Raw genomic sequence first — 6,383 nt, forward strand, 5'->3', positions numbered from 1 at the left:
TGCAAAATAGAAACACATATTATGAAAAATATATGAAATGGTTAGTGAAAGAAATGCACCATCTACCCCAAATTTGGGATTGTTAACAATTTTCATTGATTAAAATGCTGATTGGAGATATCAGGAACTCATCCTCTATGTTTTAATAGCTGTTCAGAAACTCATTGCTCAAAACTGGAAAGCTCTGGAACACTTGAGATTTTCACACCAGAAATAGAAAGTATTGAATCTTGGAGTAAGAACTGGAAAAACCTACTCCTTCCTACAGGAACTTTATAATACTATAAGCTGCCTCAGTCCTTAGGGGACATTCAGCTTCGGTTTGGAAAGTTCTAGGATCAAATCCCAAATTCTTAATGAAGCTTTGCAAAAAGCATTACGGTCAATAGACCTAACTTTTCCTTTCCTCCAAACAGCCACCCAGGAAACCAGTTTCTGACCCTTTGATACATTTAGAATGAAGAAAATAAGGGAATCTCCTAAATTATGGGCAGAATTTGCAGTCAGAGGAAAAGCAACACCTGGGGGGGGGCACCAGGGTGAAGAAGCTCCCTCCAAGGGGAGAGGAAATATTTAGAGCGCTCTATGCGCTAACATGGAGTGCAGTTTAGGGGACAGAGATATGAAGAACAGTGGCTTCTGGCCCCCTAGTCCTTTCTCTTAGGAACCTGTGTGTGTGTGTGTGTGTGTCCCCTTTTATCTTCCCTACACTTCGAGGAAGGACAGGAGGAGAAATAATCAGGGGGTCCAAACTGGGCACAGGGCATCCCTCCTGAGCAGGGGGATGGGAGACAGGGTCTCCTTGGTGGAAGCCCAGCACCCAAACTGCAGGGTGGGGAACCTCAGACCCAGGGGCTAAATTGGCCCTCAAATCCTTTCTGTCTCTGTCTCTGGCCCTCAGAAATTTCCCCAGCACCACACCCTCTTTCCAACGCTTCCCAGTTGCCTCCTGAGGTTTTTCTGTGGGGCTAGAAAAAATCCCTGGACAAAGCTCAGAGTCAGCCCCATAGCCCCACCAACTCTGTCCTGCCCATCAATCTGGCTGTCATCCTGGCCCACCCTGCAGGGTTCTGATGTGTGTATTGCCCAGGTGGTGGGCTTTAGAAGACCTATAGTGTTATAAGACCCTCCTGGCAACCTGGATGGGGACGAGGCCAGGCAGGAGTGAGGCTGGCAGCACCGGCAGAGAAAGTCCATCAGCACCTCTGCGCTGTGCCAATCCTGCAAGGCAGGCCAGATCTCCCACCCCTGGGGCTTAGATTCTCCTTCCCGACAAAGTCCCAAGAGGATGTCTGGAGAAGCCTCTTTTTGGAAAGTAACAGCATTAAAAACTCATCCCCCCTCCTCTTTCCCCAAGTCCAGCTGGGGAGGGGACATTTCTTTAATTCCTCCAATCCTTGCCCTGAAGCTGTTTAAAGGGCTTCTCAGACCTTGATTAGATTTAAATCCTGTCATCCATGGGCCCCTTTCCCTTGCCAAGCAGGAGGGAAACCGACAAGGTGCTTTTTCATGCTTCAGGAAATGGAAAATGCGCCTCTTCCCTCCAGTTTTGGGGAACAAAAGCAGCATAGCAAATCCTCCCCAAGTGCACCCCCAACATGGGAAACCCAACAAGGCTCTTTCCTTTGTGCCAAAGCAACCTCAGCCGGCCAGACTAGGATTTCTGAAAGGGGGGCTGGGGGTCTGCCCCCTTCCTTCTCCCATCAGCCTCTTTCTTACTCAGGAAGCTCCGGAGGCCGATTTCCCCTGACATTGTCCATCTCTCACCCCCCCCACCCAATTCGAAATCTCCCCCCTCCCACTCCAGAGGCGACTCTGTTCTCCAGCTGCTTCCCCTGCACCAAGTTAGACTCCCTCCCACCCTCCATATCTCCCTCCCCCGCATACACGGATGCCAACTTGAATAAAATAGTGGGGGCAGCTCTTCCAAATATCTTATGGGGAGGGGAGAAGACCCCCTCGGGCCCCTATGAGTTGGCTCCTATCCTTTCATGATCCCGACTGAGGCAGGGGGCGGCAGTTCAGGGTTCATCTTGCAAGGCAAACCTTGTTTGGGGGCGAGGCGCTCCACCGCAGCCGCTTGCAGAGGGAAAGGGGGAGCCCTTCCTTGCTTTCATCCCCCCCCCCCCGTGCCGTTTGTAGGTTCATGGGGAGGGAAAGCAAATTCTTCTCCCTCCCTGCACCCCAAATCACCCCCCCCCGAAATGTTGCACCTTTCCCCTCCTCCTTTGCAGGCCTCATTCTCTTCCGGGGGTGTGCATGGAGACCCCGCCCCCTCCAACATTGCCTCTAAACCCCCCCACCCCGCCCTCCTCCGTCCCTTCCTGCCTCTCTAGGAAGCGAGTTCATTGACGGAGGGGGACGGGGAGGGGCAGGAGATTGGCCCCCCTCCCTGCAAGTAGAAACCTAGAAATGTAATGGGAAGGACGCCCCCCCCCCAGGAGCCCAATGTCCCTCAGCCTTTTTCTGACCATGCCCCCCCCCCGCGCTGGTAGAAAGGTAGCTGTTTAAATATTTTGCTTGTAAATAGAGCATGTTTTATTTATAAATCTACTGTGTTACTGGAAGTTGGAGAGGGGGTTGAGAGACCTTGCCCCCCCCCCATGAGGCAAAGAGTCTCCGCTGCACATTCCCAAATGTAACAGTTCATTGATAAATGTGTCTATGTACTGGCTCCATGGGAAAACCTTTAGAAATTCATATAAAATCACTCCAGTGTTGCATTTACACTATTCCAACATTGTTCCAATCAGAAGGGAAAAGCCTACAAGAGGAGAAGTTTGGGATATAGCTAGAGGCAGTCCTATCCCTTGTTGCAGGAACCGCCCCCCCCCCCCAATCATTCAGTTTGTACAAATTCGACATGCTCACACGACATACGCAACACTTGTGTTATAAATTAATAGAAAATCAACTATACATCGGATTTACACCGGTCCACTTTTATTTTACTCCATGAAGGAAGGACTACAAAAAGGGGAAGGTTTGATGCAGAGCAGCCATAATCCCTTGAGCGTACCAACACGTACACAGGAGCCCTGCCCAGTTGTTATGCCAACCCTGATGGTCCTAGACAGAAGACCATCAAGGTCACAAAGAACTTGCATATGGGAGTGGATGCAGCACGGACTGGAACAAAGGACAATGATCAGCTCTTCCCTCTGGGGGCAGGAAACTGCAAAGTCCCCTCTGTCACCTGGAAAGTACCGTATTTTTCGCTCTATAACACGCACCTGACCATAACTCGCACATCGTTTTTAGAGGAGGAAAACAAGGGAAAAAACATTCTGAATGAAACAGTGGATGTATCATTTTTGTGCTTCATGCTGTGGCCACAGACATGTGATCTGATGGTGAATTTGGGGTGACCCAATGCAAAAATCCTGAGAATCCCTGTGGATCCATGCTTTGTAACCACGTTTTTGCACCATTGCAGCCCCAGGCAACAGTTGGTGTGTGATTTTGGGGGGGGGGCAGGCTGTAGCCATGGACATGCTATGTGCTCTGATGGTGAATTTGGGCTGACCCAATGCAAAGATCCTGAGGATCCATGTGGATCCATGTTTTGTAACCACGTTTTTGCACCATTGCAGCCCCAGGTAACAGTGGGTGCGTGATTTTTGGGGGGCAGGCTGTAGCCATGGACATGCTATGTGATCTGATGGTGAATTTGGGGTGACCCAATGCAAAGATCCTGAGGATCCATGTGGATCCATGCTTTTTAACCACATTTTAAGTGGGGAGGGAAGGAAAAACACAGAATGGACAAGGAGCACGAGAGGGGTGTGCAGAGAAGCAGCTGGCTAAGAATGCAGGAGAGGGGTATAACGGGAGGGAGGAAAGGAAGGCAAAAGTTTTCCCTCACCTACCCACCCAAGCCAGCCAGCTCTCGCGCTCTCTCTCTCTCCCTCCCTCCTGCATGTTTTCAGCAGCTTTCCCCTCTGCTTTCCCGACACTCTGCTTTCCCCTCTGCTTGCCTGGAGGGGAGAGGCTTTCCCTGCTCTTTGTTCCGTTTGAGCAAACACAGCAAGGAAACAGAGGTGGGTGGGCAGTAAGACCCTGAGGCAGAATGCAGGAAAGCAGCCGCTTCCTCTTTTCAGGTTTCCCTTCTCCAAGACTCCCGATTTGATTTTTGCCTGATTTTTTTTTGCCATTTGGCTCCAGGGACCACACATTCGCTCAATAACACGCGCAGACATTTCCCCTTCCTTTTTAGGAGAAAAAATCTGCGTGTTATAGAGGGGGAAATACGGTACTCTTGGGGAGGGGGAGAGGGTGGCAGGACTTCTCACCCCTCCCACTCCAAATCTCCCCCAATCCAGAGGCGACTCTGTTCTCCAGCTGCTTCTCCTGCACCAAAGCAAACTCTCTCCCACCCTCCATATCTCCTCCCCCGCATACACGGATACCAACTTTAATAAAATATTGGGGGCAGCTCTTCCAAATATCTTACCACCACAACTCCTCCCTCAACCCCTCCTTTTTGTGATGTAGTTGTGATGTAGTTTTAGGGGTGTAGTTTTGGGGATTAGTAACTAATAAAAGTTGGGGTCTTATTTAGTTTAGGGCTTCCATCTTGCAGTGGGTGGGAGTCCTGTCGCAACAGTCTTCAATAAAGACCAAGCCTACTGGCTGCTGTTTTGCTCTGGTATTCCTAGCTGGTGTCCTTGTTTTTTGTCCAGGAGAGCCCTAAGATTTCTCCGGTAGCACCCTGAATCCTGAGACCTTGTAGTGCCTGGGGGATAATCGCTGGCATCCTGGCACCTGAGTGCCAGACAGTTGGTCATCCCAGAACAATCCTAAACCCAACCTCAGTGGGAAAACAGGAAAATGTAAATACTTACCTTGGTTTCACCTAAAGGGTGGGAGGTGGAGGTCAGGTGAGGGAGGGGGCCATGCCTGGTGCTCAGGTTTCTGTTACGGAAATTACAGGGGGTGGGGCACATCCTTAAAGTTGTTAAATGTTACTAATATTATGCATAAATGTATCCTTTCGACTTGACAACTCAGGGAAGTTACTTAGCTTTACCCATCATATAAAATCAACTCCTTTGCCAGTTTCCTCCATTTCAACACAACCCTTGGAAAAAACGATTCTTTTCTCTGCCACCTCCACAAATGTGAGGACATGTATACGCACCTCCTGTATAATCTCACTGTATACAAGTTGTACAAGTGACAATAAAGTATTTCAATTTCAATTATTTCAATTTTGTTGCACTACCCAAAGGTGTGGTGTTGGTGATAACACACACACACACACACACACACACACACACTGGTACCTGCATCTACATATTCTCCAGCATGGGCCTAGCCAAGAGGGCCAGTAAATCAAATAAACAAATAATAGATGATACAAATTGGTTTATATATGTTGATGGCTGTCTTTTTTGTGTGTTGTGTAAGAATTAATCAGCTGCTTCAATATCTCTGGGGTCTCTGAGGCTGTACAGCTTCCGGGTCATGTGGCCAGCCTGACTAAGCCCCTTCTGGCGAACCAGAGCAGCTCACGGAAACGCCATTTACCTTCCCACCAGAGCGGTACCTATCTATCTACTTACACTTTGCTGTGCTTTCGAACTGCTAAGTGGGCAGGAGCTGGGACCGAGCAACAGGAGCTCACACCGTCGTGGGGATTCAAACCACCAACCTTCTGATTGGCAAGTCCTAGGCTCTGTGGTTTAACCCACAGCACCACCAACGTCCCGTAGATGGTGGTTAGCAAGTGTTTTATCTGGAGATAGTGTCATTGGGCATTTGTAGGTAATCTGTATTTGTCTCTTAACATGGAATATGTATAGAATTCATCCTCTTCATTTATTCACTGGTCTAACGTTAATAATAATAATAATAATAATAATAATAATAATAATAATTTATTATTTGTACCCCGCCCATCTGGCTGGGTTTCCCCAGCCACTCTGGGCGGCTTCCATAGAAACCAAAAAACACTAAAATATCTGTTATGTACTGAGTTAAATAGGATCCAAACTGAAGCAGTCTGATTGGTCCTAGAACAATAGGATTCAGAATGCAGCAGTCTGATTGGTCCTAGAACAATGCAGCAGTATGATTGGTTGGCAGGAACCACCCAATCCTGCTCCAGATAGAAGTGAATCCACAACCTGATTGGCTTACAGTAGAATTCCGGAATTAGCCAATCATGTGCAGCCCATTGTGTAAATAATGTATATAAAGCAGATACTGTGAGGGGACATTCATTCATTCCTCCTCACCACTATGAGCTAAATAAAGAGCATGAAATCACTTTGCGACTCTGAGTATATTTCACTGGCGACGAGGATGGGATCCCACTGAGCTGACTGCCACACACAGCACCGCAGCACCGCCACCTGCCGAACCGCTGCCTCGCACCGTGT

At 48.6% G+C, this 6,383-nt stretch overlaps 1 protein-coding gene across 1 annotated transcript in view; it reads right to left on the reverse strand.

Moving 5' to 3' along the window:
• The window catches only part of LOC309527321 (E3 SUMO-protein ligase ZBED1-like), a 57,159-nt gene extending 56,179 nt beyond the window's left edge, over positions 1-980 (reverse strand). The window contains exon 1 of the mRNA XM_082214064.1: positions 669-980. The gene's annotated coding sequence lies outside the window, so the exon portion shown is untranslated. The remainder of the gene's footprint in view (positions 1-668) is intronic.
• Positions 981-6,383: the final 5,403 nt, after the last annotated feature.

The sequence above is a fragment of the Podarcis vaucheri genome (genome assembly GCF_965113315.1).
Source record: "Podarcis vaucheri genome assembly, chromosome: 2".
In the NCBI taxonomy this organism is placed as follows: domain Eukaryota; kingdom Metazoa; phylum Chordata; class Lepidosauria; order Squamata; family Lacertidae; genus Podarcis; species Podarcis vaucheri.